General features: G+C 45.4%; 1 long non-coding RNA gene across 2 annotated transcripts in view; it reads left to right on the forward strand.

Moving 5' to 3' along the window:
* The window catches only part of LOC129831450 (uncharacterized), a 67,509-nt gene that overhangs the window by 28,640 nt on the left and 22,461 nt on the right, over positions 1-16,408 (forward strand). For both annotated transcript variants that reach the window (XR_008755723.1, XR_008755722.1), the window contains one exon: positions 3,683-3,801. This is a non-coding gene — a long non-coding RNA (uncharacterized LOC129831450). The remainder of the gene's footprint in view (positions 1-3,682; positions 3,802-16,408) is intronic.

The following is a 16,408-nucleotide window of genomic DNA, read 5'->3' on the forward strand; positions in this document are numbered from 1 at the left end:
ACACACACACACACAACCTCGTTTTCTGCAGTCACACTCACAGGTTTTAGAGGTTGAAGACATTGAGGCTTAGAGAGGTCTCTCCTCAACAATCAGACAAGCTAATGACACAGAATGGAGCCTAGATTCCATATTGATCCAACACTTAAGAGTTGAATTGAAAACAGAGAGTCAGACCTTGCAGGTAACACCATTTTTCAGTGTTGATGTTTTTGAAGGGTATTTTTTAATGGGGCTTTACGTTGCTTAGGGTTGCATTGTCATTGGTGTTGTTGTTTTTTTCAACATTGGCACCACACACGTACCGTTAATTCATAGAAGGATGTCTAGTATGCATGGAAATGTATGAAGAACACAAGTGAAAACTCACTGAGTATCCAGACAGAATTCACTTTTTAAATACACTGAACAAAAATATAAACAACATGCAACTATTTCAAAGATTTTACTGAGTTACAGTTCATCCAGTATAAGGGAATCAATATTCACATGACTGGGAATACAGATATGCATCTGTTAGTCACAGATACCTATACAGAAAAGGAGCGTGGATCAGAAAACCAGTCAGTATCTGGTGTGACCACCATTTGCCTCATGTAGTGCGAGTTGATCAGGCTGTTGATTGTGGCCATTGGAATGTTGTCCCACTCCTCTTCAATGGCTGTTCGAAGTTGCTGGATATTGGCGGGAACTGGAACATGCTGCCGTACACGTCGATCCAGAGCATCCCTAACAGGCTCAATCAAATAAAATGTTATTTGTCACGTGCCGAATGCAACAGGTGTGCCAAATACAACACCTTACAGTGAAGTGCTTACTTACAAGCCCTTAATTAACAATGTAGTTTAATAAAATTTAAAAAAAGACAATAGCGGGGGTATATACAAGGGTCCCGTTACAGAGTCAATGTCAATATTCAGGGGCACCGATGTCGATGTAATTGAGGTAATATGTACATGTAGGTAGAGTTATTAATGTGACTATGCATAGATAATAACAGAGGGTAGCAGCAGATTTTTGGGGGGGGGGGTGGCAATGCCAATAGTCTGGGTAGCCATTTGATTAGCTGTTTAGGAGTCTTATGGCTTGGGGGTAGAAGCTATTTAGGAGCCTTTGGACCTAGACTTGGCCCTCCGGCTCGCTTGCCGTGCGGTAGCAGAGAGAACAGTTTGTGACTAGGGTGGCTGAAGTCTTCAACAATTTTTAGGGCCTTCCTCTGACACCGCCTGGTGTAGAGGTCCTGGATGGCAGGAGGCTTGACCCCGGTGTTGTACTGGGCCGTACGCGCTATCCTCTGTTGTGCCTTGCGGTCGGGGGCTGAACAGTTGCCATACCAGGCAGTGATGCAACCAGTCAAAGATGCAACCATTCTCTCGACGGTGCAGTTGTAGAACCTTTTGAGGATCTTAGGACCCATGCCAAATCTTTTCAATCTCCTGAGTGGGAATAGGTTATGTCGTTCCTTCTTCACGACTGTCTTAGTGTGTTTGGACCATGTTAGTTTGTTGGTGATGTGGACACCAAGGAACTTGAAGCTCTCAACCTGCTCCACTACAGCCCTGTCAATGAGAATGTGGGCATGCTCGGTCCTCCTTTTTCTGTAGTCCACAATCATCTCCTTTGTCTTGATCACGTTGAGGGAGAGGATGTTGTCCTGGCACCATCATCAGCAAACTTGATGATGGCGTTGGAGTCATGCCTGGCCGTGCAGTCATGAGTGAACAGGGAGTACAGGAGGGGGCTGAGCACGCATCCCTGAGGGGTCCCCGTGTTGAGGATCAGCGTGGCGGATGTGTTGTTACCTACCTACCTACCTAGTCCATGATCCAGTTGCAGAGGGAGGTGTTTAGTCCCAGGGTTTTTAGCTTAGTGATGAGCTTTGAGGGCACTATAGTGTTGAACGCTGAGCTGTAGTCAATGAATAGCATTCTCACATAGGTGTTCCTTTTGTCCAGGTGGGAAGGGCAGTGTGGAGTGCAATAGAGATTGCATCATCTGTGGATCTGTTGGTGCGGTATGCAAATTGGAGTGGGTCTAGGGTTTCTGGGATGATGCTGTTGATGTGAGCCATGACCAGCCTTTCAAAGCACTTCATGGCTACAGGCGGGTCGGTAGTCATTTAGGCAGTTTACCTTAGTGTTCTTGGGCACAGGGACTATGGTGGTCTGCTTGAAACATGTTGGTATTACAGACTCAGCAGAGAGAGGTTGAAAACGTCATTGAAGACACTTGCCAGATGGTCTGCCCATGCTCGGAGTACACGTCCTGGTAATGCGTCTGGCCCTGCGACCTTGTGAATGTTGACCTGTTTGAAGGTCTTACTCACATCGGCTGCAGAGAGCGTGAACACACGGTCGTCCGGAACAGCTGATGCTCTAATGCATGTTTCAGTGTTACTTGCCTCGAAGCGGGCATAGCAATGGGTGACATTTCTGGTGAATATGCAGACCATGGACGAACTTGCACATTTTCAGCTTCCAGAAATTGTGTACAGATCTTGCAACATGGGGCCATGCATTATCGTGCTGAAACATGAGGTGAAGGCGGCGGATAAATGGTACGACAATGGGCCTCAGGGATCTTCAGGAGGCAGCTTGTGGTAGAGAAATTAACATTAAATTATCTGGCAACAGCTCTGGTGGACATTCCTGTAGTCAGCATGCGAATTGCACACTTCAAAAACATGAGACATCATGGAATTTTGTTGTGTGACAAAACTGCACAGTTTAGAGTGGCCTTTTATTGTCCCCAGCACAAGGTGCACCTGTGTAATGATCATGCTGCTCACTAACAAGGATGTAAACAATTTTTTTTATTTTTTATTTTTTATTTCTGGGATCTTTTATTTCAGCTCATGAAACGTGTTTACATGTTGCGTTTATATTTTTGTTCAGTGTACATTTTAAGAAGCATCAATATTTTAAGCTCAACTTCCTGCCAGAATGACGTGTCTCTGATAATGACCCCCTGACAGGTTGTCTGACCTCCCCAAGCATCCCCCCTCGCAATCTCTGGTTGATGGCATCAAGTTGCCATGACACCAGACTGTTTAGCCTGGCCTTTGGCCTCCTTTAAGGGCATGCTGTGCTCAATCAGACATCTCCAGCCATGGTTTTAATTCAAAGGGATGGGGGGGAACTTCCTCTGGGGATGTTAGATAAGATGCACTGCAGGCAACACTTGCTCTGTCCCCTACTAAGTGCATGCAGACACTTAGATACACACAGTGTGTGTGTGTAATACACAAAAACACACAAACTCACACACAACTCCATCTATGTGAGTGTTATTGTGTTGAGATATCATAATTATTGCATTTGTTTGGCTCACTACTATTTAATTTATGATGTTGAATGGTGTTGTTCATCATTATTAATGTATTATTCATCACTGTTGTCTTTAAACATCTATTCATGGCTTTGTATATCATGTTCTATTCAATCTTTGTCAATAGCACGAAAGCATTGTAATAATTTCACTCTTCCACTTTCCCTTTCATTATTTTCACAGATAATAGTGTGGATACACTCTGTTTCCCGACTTAAGGCTATGAGTTACTATGTTTTTGGTTCAATGTCTCTAATTTTCTTATTTCTTCCACTATTTCACTCATTTTGTCTTTTTCCATGATTTATTCACAAATGTTTAGCTTAAATTATGCAATGCTCTATGTTTCCGTCAGAAATAGCACTGGACAAGGTCAGCCTATGCTTTCGGGAATGCTGTGGTCTACACTTGTCTTGAGTCTGTGGGAACTCTCCACTAAGGAGGAACTATGGGAAGAATTTCAGCTTCAGTGAGGTAAATCCGCCTCAAATCTCTCTGTCTCTCGCTCTCACTCTCACCCTCTGTTTCTCTCACCCTCTTTTTCTCTTTCCCTTTCTCTCTCCCAAATACTGCTTCTTTCTGTATCTCCCCTCTCTCTCGCTCGCTCTCTCAGATACACACTCTCAGATACACACACACACACACACACACACACACACAAGCACATATACACTGAGGGGGAAAAACTCATTCTGATTGTCTGAGCCTGGCCCAGTGGGGTGGAAGCTGCCAGTTGAGGACTTGTGAGGTGTCTGTTTCTCAAACTAGACACTCTAATGTACTTGTCCTCTTGCTCAGTTGTGCACCAGGGCCTCCCACTCCTCTTTCTATTCTGGTTGGAGCCAGTTTGCGCTGTTCTGTGAAGGGAGTAGTACACAGCGTTGTACCAGATCTTCAGTTTCTTGGCAATTTCTGGCATGGAATAGCCTTAATTTCTCAGAACAAGAATAAACTGACAAGTTTCAGAAGCAAGTTCTTTGTTTCTGGCCATTTTGATCCTGTAATCGAACCCACAAATGCTGATGCTCCAGATACTCAACTAGTCTAAAGAAGGCCAGTTTTATTGCTCCTTTAATCAGAACAACAGTATTCAGCTGTGCTAACATAGTTGCAAAAGGGTTTTCTAATGATCAATCATTAGCACATATATTTAGCCGTTTCCATACCAGGCAGTGATGCAACCAGTCAGGATGCTCTCTGGTACAGATGTAGAACCTTTTGAGGATCTGAGGACCCATGCCAAATCTTTTCAGTCTTCTGAGGGGGAATAGGTTTTGTCGTGCCCACTTCACGACTGTCTTGGTGTGCTTGGACCATGTTAGTTTGTTGGTGATGTAAACACCAAGGAACTTGAAGCTCTCAACCTGCTCCACTGCAGCCCCATCGATGTGAATGGGGGCGTGCTCAGGCCTCCTTTTCTTGTAGTCCACAATCATCTCCTTTGTCTTGATCATGTTGAGGGAGAGGTTGTTGTCCTGGCACCACACAGCCAGGTCTCTGATCTCCTCCCCATAGGCTGTCTCGTTTCTGTCGGTGATCAGGCCTACCACTGTTGTGTCATCGGAAAATGTAATGATGGTGTTGGAGTCGTGCCTGGCCGTGTAGTCATGAGTGAACAGGTAGTACAGGAGGGGGCTGAGCGCGCACGCCTGGCCCTTGTGATCAGCGTGGCGGATGTGTTGTTACCTACCCTTACCACCTGGGGGCGGGCCATCAGGAAGTCCAGGATCTAGTTGCAGAGGGAGGTGTTTAGTCCCAGGGTGCTTAGCTTAGTGATGAGCTTTGAGAGTACTATGGTGTTGAACGCTGAGCTGTAGTCAATGAACAGCATTCTCACATAGGTGTTCCTTTTGTCCAGGTGAGAAGGGCAGTGTGGAATGCAATAGAGATGGCATCATCTGTGGATCTGTTTGGGCGGTATGCAAATTGGAGTGGGTCTAGTGTTTTTGGGATTATGGTGTTGATGTGAGCCATGACCAGCCTTTCAAAGCACTTCATGGCTACGGATGTGAGTGCTACGGGTCGGTGGTCATTTAGGCAGTTTACCTTAGTGTTCTTGGGCACAGGGACTATGGTGGTCTGCTTGAAACATGTTGGTATTACAGACTCGGACAGGGAGAGGTTGAAAATGTAATTAAAGACACTTGCTAGTTGGTCAGCGGATGCTCACAGTACACGTCCTGGTAATCCGTCTGGCCCTGCGGCCTTGTGAATGATGACCTGTCTAAAGGTCTTACTCACATCGGCTGCGGAGAGCATGATCACACTGTCTTCTGGTACAGCTGGTGCTCTCATGCATGTTTCAGTGTTATTTGCCTCGACGCGAGCATAGAAGTAGTTTAGCTCGTCTGGTAGGCTCGTGTCACTGGGCAGCTCTCAGCTGTGCTTCCCTTTGTCGTCTGTCATGGTTTGCAAGCCCTGCCACATCCGATGAGCGTCAAGAGTCGGTGTAGTACGACTCGATCTAAGTCCTGTATTGAAGCTTTGCCTGTTTGATGGTTCGTCGGAGGGCATAGGAGGATTTCTTATAAGCTTCCGGGTCCCGCTCCTTGAAAGCGGAAGCTCTAGCCTTTAGCTCAGTGCGGATGTTGCCTGTCATCCATGGCTTCTGGTTGGGGTATGTACGTACGGTCACTATGGGGACAACTTCATCGATGCACTTATTGATGAAGCCAATGACTGATGTGGTGTACTCCTCAATGCCATTGGAGGAATCCCGGAACATATTCCAGTCTGTGCTAGCAAAACAGTCCTGTAGCTTACCATCTGCTTCATCTGACCACTTTTTTATTGATCTAGTCACTGGTCCTTCCTGCTTAAATTTTTGCTTGTAAGCAGGAATCAGTAGGATGGAATTATGGTCAGATTTGCCTAATGGAGGGTGAGGGAGAGCTTTGTATGTGTCTTTGTGGGTGGAGTATAGGTGGTCCAGAGTTCTTTTCCATTTGGTTGCACATTTAACAGGCTGATAGAAATTTGGTAAAACTGATTTAAGTTTCCCTGCAATGAAGTCCCCGGCTACTAGGAGCGCCACCTCTGGGTGAGCGTTTTCTTGTTTGCTTATGGCGGAATACAGCTCATTCAATTCTATCTTAGTGCCAGCCCCTGACTGTGATGGTATGTAAACAGCTACAAAGAATACAGATGAAAACTCTCTCGGTGTGGTCTACAGCTTATCATGAGAAACTCTACCTCAGGCGAGCAATAGTTCGAGACTTCCTTAGATATTGTGCACCAGCTGTTGTTTAAAAAAATACATGTACCACCGCCCCGTGTCTTACCAGACGCCGCTGTTCTATCCTATCCTGCCGGTACATCGTATAACCAGCCAGCTGTATGTTGATGTTGTCGTCGTTCAGCCACGACTCCGTGAAGCCTAAGATGTTACAGTTTTTAATGTCCCGTTGGTAGTTTAATCTTAAGCGTAACTCATCGATTTTATTGTCCAAAGATTGCACATTTGCTACATAATTGAGGGAAGTGGGGTTTTAATCGATCCCCTTTGACTTATCAGCAGGCAGCCCGCTCCCGAGGGAGCCATATATCCTCCGCCTCGGGCTCGTCAGAGTCGTGAAAAAAAGAAAAGCGATTCTGCTCGACCGTGGTGAGTAATCGCAGTCCTGATGTCTAGAAGTTTTTTTTCGGTCATAAGAGACATAGCATTTCACTGCGTCAACATTATGTACAAAATGAGTAAAATGTTACAAACAACGCAGATAAACGAACAAAAAAACACAATCAGTTGGGGGCGCGTAAAACGTCTGCCTTCTGCTCCAGCTCCATTTTATTTCAAGCATCAAGTCAGGAGGAAAGCCCTCACCATCCCTACGGTGAAGCATGGTGGTGGCAGCATCATTCTGTCGGGATATTTTTCAGCGGCAGGGACTGGGAGACTAGTCAGGATCAAGGGAAAGATGAACGGAGCAAAGTACAGTGAGATTATTTGTTACTTTTAGTTTCTATTTTCTATTTTTTACTTACCATCTATTTTTATATATTTAAAGCATTAGTGGTTAAGGGCTTGTAAGTAAGCATTTCACTGTAAGGTTGTAGTTGGAGCATGTGACAAATACAATTTGACTTGATTTGATTTTGATCATTGATGAAAACCTGCTCCAGAACGCTCAGGACCTCAGACTGTTCATCTTCCAAGAGGACAACGACCATAAGCACACAGCCAAGACAACGCAGGAGTGGCCTCGGGACAAGACTCTGAATGTCTTTGAGTGGCCCATCCAGAGCCTGTACTTGAACCCGATCGAACATCTCTGGAGAGACCTGAGAATAGATGTACAGCGACGTTCCCCATCCAACCTGACAGAGCTTGAGAGGATCTGCAGAGAAGAATTGGAGAAACTCCCCAAATACAGGTGTGCCAAGCTTGTAGAATCATACCTAAGAAGACTTTGCTGCCAAAGGTGCTTCAACAAGTACTGAGGAAAGGGTCTAAATACTTATGTAAATGTGAAATTTCCATTTTTGTTAATACATTTGCCAAAATTTCTACAACCTGTTTTTGCTTGATCAATATGGGGTATTGTGTGTAGATTGATGAGTAAAACACTAAATGTAATCAATTTTAGAACTATATATATATACACTGCTCAAAAAAATTAAGGGAACACTTAAACAACACAATGTAACTCCAAGTCAATCACACTTCTGTGAAATCAAACTGTCCACTTAGGAAGCAACACTGATTGACAATAAATTTCACATGCTGTTGTGCAAATGGAATAGACAAAAGGTGGAAATTATAGGCAATTAGCAAGACACCCCTAAAAAAGGAGTGATTCTGCAGGTGGTGACCACAGACAACTTCTCAGTTCCTATGCTTCCTGGCTGATGTTTTGGTCACTTTCTCACTCTAGTGGTAGCATGAGACGGAGTCTACAACCCACACAAGTGGCTCAAGTAGTGCAGTTCATCCAGGATGGCACATCAATGCGAGCTGTGGCTAAAAGGTTTGCTGTGTCTGTCAGCGTAGTGTCCAGAGCATGGAGGCGCTACCAGGAGACAGGCCAGTACATCAGGAGACGTGGAGGAGGCCGTAGGAGGGCAACAACCCAGCAGCAGGACCGCTACCTCCGCCTTTGTGCAAGGAGGTGCACTGCCAGCGCCCTGCAAAATGACCTCCAGCAGGCCACAAATGTGCATGTGTCAGCATATGGTATCACAAGGGGTCTGAGGATCTCATCTCGGTACCTATTGGCAGTCAGGCTACCTCTGGCGAGCACATGGTGGGCTGTGCGGCCCCACAAAGAAATGCCACCCCACACCATGACTGACCCATCACCAAACCGGTCATGCTGGAGGATGTTGCAGGCAGCAGAACGTTCTCCACGGCGTCTCCAGACACTCTCACGTCTGTCACATCTGCTCATGTGCTCAGTGTGAACCTACTTTCATCTGTGAAAAGCACAGGGCGCCAGTGGCGAATTTGCCAATTGGTGTTCTCTGGCAAATGCCAAACGTCCTACACGGTGTTGGGCTGTAAGCACAACCCCCACCTGTGGACGTCGGGCCCTCATACCACCCTCATGGAGTCTGTTTCTGACCGTTTGAGCAGACACATGCACATTTGTGGCCTGCTGGAGGTCATTTTGCAGCGCTCTGGCAGTGCACCTCCTTGCACAAAGGCGGAGGTAGCGGTCCTGCTGCTGGGTTGTTGCCCTAGACGGCCTCCTCCACGTCTCCTGATGTACTGGCCTGTCTCCTGGTAGCGCCTCCATGCTCTGGACACTACGCTGACAGACACAGCAAACCTTTTTGCCACAGCTCGCATTGATGTGCCATCCTGGATGAACTGCACTACCTGAGCCACTTGTGTGGGTTGTAGACTCCGTCTCATGCTACCACTAGAGTGAGAGCACCGCCAGCATTCAAAAGTGACCAAAACATCAGCCAGGAAGCATAGGAACTGAGAAGTGGTCTGTGGTCACCACCTGCAGAATCACTCCTTTTTTGGGGGTGTCTTGCTAATTGCCTATAATTTCCACCTTTTGTCTATTCCATTTGCACAACAGCATGTGAAATTTATTGTCAATCAGTGTTGCTTCCTAAGTGGACAGTTTGATTTCACAGAAGTGTGATTGACTTGGAGTTACATTGTGATGTTTAAGTGTTCCCTTTATTTTTTTGAGCAGTGTATATATACAGTATATCACAAAAGTGAGTACACCCCTCACATTTTTATAAATATTTGAGTATATCTTTTCATGTGACAACACTGAAGAAATGACACTTTGCTACAATGTAAAGTAGTGAGTGCACAGCTTGTATAACAGTGTACATTTGCTGTCCCCTCAAAATAACTCAACACACAGCCATTAATGTCTAAACCGCTGGCAACAAAAGTGAGTACACCCCTAAGTGAAAATGTCCAAATTGGGCCCAACTTGCCATTTTCCCTCCCCTGTGTCATGTGACTCGTTAGTGTTACAAGGTCTCAGGTGTGAATGGGGAGCAGGTGTGTTAAATTTGGTGTCATCGCTTTCACACTCCCTCATACTGACTGGTCACTGGAAGTTCAACATGGCACCTCATGGCAAAGAACTCTCTGAGGATCTGAAAAAAAGAATTGTTGCTCTACATAAAGATGGCCTGGGCTATAAAAAGATTGCCAAGACCCTGAAACTGAGCTGCAGCACGGTGGCCAAGACCATACAGTGGTTTAACTGGACAGGTTCCACTCAGAACAAGCCTCGCCATGGTCGACCAAAGAAGTTGAGTGCACGTGCTCAGCGTCATATCCAGAGGTTGTCTTTGGGAAATAGACGTATGAGTGCTGCCAGCATTGCTGCAGAGGTTGAAGGGGTGGGGGGTCAGCCTGTCAGTGCTCAGACCATACGCCGTACACTGCATCAAATTGGTCTGCATGGCTGTCGTCCCAGAAGGAAGCCTCTTCTAAAGATGATGCACAAAAAAGCCCGCAAACAGTTTGCTGAAGACACGCAGACTAAGGACATGGATTACTGGAACCATGTCCTGTGGTCTGATGAGACCAAGATAAACTTATCTGGTTCAGATGGTGTCAAGCGTGTGTGGCGGCAACCAGGTGAGGAGTACAAAGACAAGTGTGTCTTGCCTACAGTCAAGCATGGTTGCGGGAGTGTCATGGTCTGGGGCTGCATGAGTGCTGCCGGCACTGGGAAGCTACAGTTCATTGAGGGAACCATGAATGCCAACATGTACTGTGACATACTGAAGCAGAGCATGATCCCCTCCCTTCGGAGACTGGGCCGCAGAGCAGTATTCCAACATGATAACGACCCCAAACACACCTCCAAGACGACCACTGCCTTGCTAAAGAAGCTGAGGGTAAAGGTGATGGACTGGCCAAGCATGTCTCCAGACCTAAACCCTATTGAGCATATGTAGGGCATCCTCAAACGGAAGGTGGAGGAGTGCAAGGTCTCTAACATCCACCAGCTCCGTGATGTCGTCATGGAGGAGTGGAAGAGGACTCCAGTGGCAAACTGTGAAGCTCTGGTGAACTCCATGCCCAAGAGGGTTAAGGCAGTGCTGGAAAATGATGGTGGCCACACAAAATATTGACGCTTTGGGCCCAATTTGGACATTTTCACTTAGGGGTGTACTCACTTTTGTTGCCAGCGGTTTAGACATTAATGGCTGTGTGAGTTATTTTGAGGGGACAGCAAATTTACACTGCAATACAAGCTGTACACTCACTACTTTACATTGTAGCAAAGTGTCATTTCTTCAGTGTTTTCACATGAAAAGATATACTCAAATATTTACAAAAATGTGAGGGGTGTACTCACTTTTGTGATATACTGTATATATATATATATATATACACTGAGTGTATAAAACATTAGAAACACCTGGTCATTCTATGTCATGGAAAGAATCCAGATGAAAGCTTTGATCCCTTATGATCCCGTACACTGTACATAGATTTTTCTATTGTATTATTGACTGTACGTTTGTTTATGTTTACTCTGTGTTGTTTTTGTCGCACTGCTTTGCTTTATCGTGGCCAGGTCGCAGTTGTAAATGAGAACTTGTTCTCAACTGGCCTACATAGTTAAATAAAGGTGAAATTTAAAAAAATATATTGATGTCACATTTGAAATCCACTTCAATCAGTGTAGGTGAAGGGGAAGAGGTAGGTTAATGGAGACATAGATTGTGTATGTGTGCCTTTCATAGGGTGAATGGACAAGACAAAACTTTTAAGTGCCTTTGAACGAGGTATGGTAGGTGCCAGGAGCACCGGGTTGAGTGTGTCAAGAACTGCAACGCTGCTGGGTTTTTCATGATCTACAGTTTCCCGTGTGTATCAAGAATGGTCCACCACCCAAAGGACATCCAGCCAACGGCAGGCCAGTGGTTGAGAACAGGTAATTGGTGAAAGAGGACAAAGGAGGCTGACACGAATTGTGCAGAGCAACAGACGGGCTACAGTTAGTCAGCTGACATTCCAGTACAACATTGGTGCCCAGAGACCCATAAAAGAATGCACAACTCGTCATACCTTGACACGAATGGGGTATGGCAGCCGACGACCTTAAAGAGTTGCACTTCTTTCAGCAAAAAAACAAGAAACTGTGGTTGCAATGGGCCAAAGAAAGAAAACACTGGACACTGGAGAACTAGAAAAACATTTCCTGGGCTGATGAATCCCAGTTCCTGCTGTTTCACTCTGATGGGACTAGGGTATGGAATAAACCACGTGAATTCATGTAACCGTCCATGCCGATGGGTATCAACATTGCAGGCTGATGGTGGTGTGATGGTGCTGGGCGTGTTTTTATGGCACACATTGGGTCCCTTGATAAAAGTGGAGCAACGTTTGAATGCCACAGGATAGCTGACCATCATTGCCAATCTGGTACATCCCTTCATGGCAGCTGTGTATCCATCTGCAAATTATTATTGTTTTGCAGGATAATGCCACAAGACTAAGATTTTCCAGGAATGGTTCCACAAACATGACAGTGAATTCAGCTTACTTCAGTGTCCTGCCCAGTCACCAGATCTCAATCCAACTGAGCATCTGTGGGATGAGATGAAACTAGCCATTCGGAGTAGAGATACACTACCAGCCAACTTGACACAACTGTGGGAAGCATTGGAGATAATAATGGGCCAGTATCCCTGTGGAACGCTTTCGACACCTTGTAGAGTCCATGCCGATGAATTGAGGCTGTTCTGAGGGCAAAAGGGGGTGCAACTCAATATTAGGAAGGTGTTCCTAATGTTTTGTGCACTCAGAGTAGTGCATATGTGAATGTTCTAGCAACTTTAAATCTCCTTCCACTCACAAACACTTCAACTAGTAGCTATTTCATACAGATGGTAGACCAGTATGAAATACAGTAGAGAAGATCTACTTTACGTAAAACATGAAATAATGGGCTATATCAACTTTTTCAATGGGCTTCATTAGAATGGGGTACAAATACATTGACTTGCATAGGCTACACAAACACACACACACACACACACACACACACACGCACTCGCGTGCGTGCGTGCACGCACTCTCAGGATTGGCACACTACCCATAGCAACTGACAACGGTGCCCTAGCAACCATTGGGCATCTTGCCAAGCAATTGAGGTTGCCAGGCAATGTCAGTGTTCCCATGGTAACGTTTTATTTGCTGCATTTGTAAATAAGGTATGGGGAGAGAAAAAAGGGGGTTTGGGAAGGATAGCTACCACAGCATCTCGTATCATCTTGAGAAAGCTAATAATTTATGGTCTGGGAGTAGCAGATACTTACCCTGGCATTAAATTCAGTTGTTATCTGGCTGAAGAGGGAAAGTTTGTCTGTGGGGTGGTCTGAGCCTTGCTCTCCCATACAGGAAACCAGCCCCAAGGTCTGAATGTGACTCCGGAGAGGAGTATAACACACTCCCCAACGTCTAACAGTCACATAACCACACTCTCGTAAAAGTTATGAAAAGAAAAGGGAAAAAGAATTACCACATATCCACACAGTATACACAGTTTATACTCCTACCTGCCTCAGCTCTGGTGATGTAATGCCTGTCACGTCGACTTGCCGTCCAATTTAATCCAGTTTTCCAGTTAGGGGAGGAGACAATGACAATGATAATAGTGGGAGATCGAGCCACACACAGTAGCTTAGCCGTCTGTCACGCAAATCACAGAGGAGACAGTCTGAAGACGTTTCACTTTTAAAGTGTGTCAAAGGTGTATCTATCACCTGAGCTCATTATTTTTAGCTTTGTATCCAGAGAAAATAATATCAGTAACTGGCAAAGATGTCTGTGAAAACGGTGACAGACAGGCACATTTGATACCAGTGCAGCCATCATATCGATCTAGTGTCTCTCTCCAGTTCATTTATTTATTTTATTTTACCGTTATTTTACCAGGTAAGTTGACTGAGAACACATTCTCATTTGCAGCAACGACCTGGGGAGTAGTTACAGGGGAGAGGAGGGGGACGAATGAGCCAATTGTAAACTGGGGATTATTAGGTGACCATGATGGTTTGAAGGCCAGATTGGGAATTTAGCCAGGACACCAGGGTTAACACCCCTACTCTTACGATAAGTGCCATGGGATCTTTAATGACCTCAGAGAGTCAGGACACCCGTTTAACGTCCCATCCGAAAGACGGCACCCTACACAGGGCAGTGTCCCCAATCACTGCCCTGGGGCATTGGGATATTTTTTAGACCAGAGGAAAGAGTGCCTCCTACTGGCCCTCCAACACCACTTCCAGCAGCATCTGGTCTCCCATCCAGGGACTGACCAGGACCAACCCTGCTTAGCTTCAGAAGCAAGCCAGCAGTGGTATACAGGGTGGTATGCTGCTAGCAAGTCAGTCTAGTCAGAAGCATATCAAGGTAAAAGCTTTTGTTTTTGCGTTCTTTCCCTGTTAAGTTCAAGTTTATTCTCTTCGTTCCTAAAAGCTGCATCTAATTTAAGGCTTTGTCAATCTCTCAACGTTTGACTACAGAAACAGATGTTAAGCTTATTCTTTCAACAAACAAGCTTTTGTTACTTTTGTTTCTCCTTTTTTCCCTTATGTCCTTAATGTATAAAACATTTTTTTAACTACCAGCAGTCAGCAATGGGCTAATGTCCTTCTATCTTCAGTGAATATACAGTGGGACACCCTGCATAGTGCACTACAATGGGACCTGGTCAAAAGTAGTGCCCTATATACAGTAGGAAATAAGGTGCCATTTGGGACGTAGACACGGCCAGTTATAGAGATGGACTGGGAGGGAGCCAGCCACTGTAAAACAGCTGGAAAGTGTGACCATCCATCAGTCAACTGTGCACTACCGAATTTGTCTTTTGTCGACGGATGTGCTTCCCTCTCTCACCTTAACAAGCCCAACTCTGGAGTTTGGTGTAAAGTCCACAGATTCCCAGACAGCTTGATAAGTGCATGTATTGTCACTTCCTGAATATACTGAGGAATTTCTAAATCATTTTTTTCGATCTAAATATTCTTCATCACTTTCTTTCTTGACAGTGGAGCTCTATGCTCCGAGCCTCCGACCGTCTCAGTGATTTTTGGGTCAATCAAGTTGTTTGAATGGTAACCTACTTACCTACTACCAGCTTTACCTGACCCCAAACCAACTGGGGTTCATAGACTCTGCCATCCAACATGAGGGCTTTCCGTCAGGCTTATGTTGGCACACAAACACACACAAACAGACGGGCAGAGAGCTGGCATTGGCACAACCATGCCGCATACACGCGTGATTCGACTGCGAATTAGACAGTGGGAGAGATTGAAAGGGGAGGAGAGGAATCAAGGGGATGAAAAAGGGAGACCTGTATGAAAAGAGAGATTGTCCCGAAAAAAGAAAGAGTTGAATTGATTTCTCAGACAGAAATGGACTAACAAGAGGCACTTAAGCCGGCCAATGAAAGTGAATGAAGGGGAGACATGAGGGTGGGCTTTGAGTGTGTGGTAGAGCGAAGGAGAAAGAAAGCGAGAGAGAAGTGGCAAATGGGGTTTGCAGTTGGATGCCATTCAACATGAGTAAAAAAAATAAAAAAATTTTTTACGATCTGTCATGTCTCCACTGCTCACACTTTTCATAGTAGCATACTGTTTGAAATTCGCACTAAATCTATTGAGGGAAATAATAGTTGGTCTTTCCCACCTGATATACATAACCAGTCAAAAGTTTGGACACACCTATTCATTCAAGGTTTTTTTTTTCATTTTTTTTTTTTTTTTTACTGTTTTCTACATTGTTGAATAATAGTGAAGACATCAAAACTATGAAATAACACATGGATTCATGTAGTAACCAAAAAAGTGTTCAACAAATATAAAATATATTTGAGATTTGAGATTCTTCAAAATAGCCACCCTTTGCCTTGCACACTCTTGTAAGGCACAGGTCTGGGAAAGGGTACCAAAACATTTCTGCAGCATTGAAGGTCCCCAAGAACAGAGTGGCCTCCAGGAGACCAAGAACCCAGTGGTCACTCTGACAGGGCTCCAGTGTTCCTCTGTGGGGATGGGAGAACCTTCCAGAAGGACAACCATCTCTGCAGCACTCCACCAATCAGGCCTTTATGGTGGAGTGGCCAGACAGAAGCTGCTCCTCAGTAAAAGGCACATGACAGCCCGCTTGGAGTTTGCCAAAAGGCACCTAAAGACTCTCAGACCATGAGAAATAAGATTCTCTGGTCTGATGAAACCAAGATTGAACTCTTTGGCACTGAATGCCAAGCGTCACGTCTGGAGGAAACCTGGCACCATCCCTACGGTGAAGCATGGTGGTGGCAGCATCATGCTCTGGGGATGTTCTTCAGCGGCAGGGACTGGGAGACTAGTCAGGATCAAGGGAAAGATGAACGGAGCAAAGTTCAGAGAGATCGTTGATGAAAACCTGCTCCAGTGCTCTCAGGACCTCAGACTGGGGCGAAGGTTCACCTTCCAACAGGACAACGACCCTAAGCACAACGCAGGAGTGGCTTCGGGACAAATCTCTGAATGTCCTTGAGTGGCCCGGTCAGAGCCCGGACTTAAACCTGATCAAACAGCTCGAGAGACCTGAAAATACATGTACAGTGACACTCCCTATCCAACCTGGCAGAGCTTG

This window comes from Salvelinus fontinalis, chromosome 32 (genome assembly GCF_029448725.1).
Source record: "Salvelinus fontinalis isolate EN_2023a chromosome 32, ASM2944872v1, whole genome shotgun sequence".
Lineage (NCBI taxonomy): Eukaryota > Metazoa > Chordata > Actinopteri > Salmoniformes > Salmonidae > Salvelinus > Salvelinus fontinalis.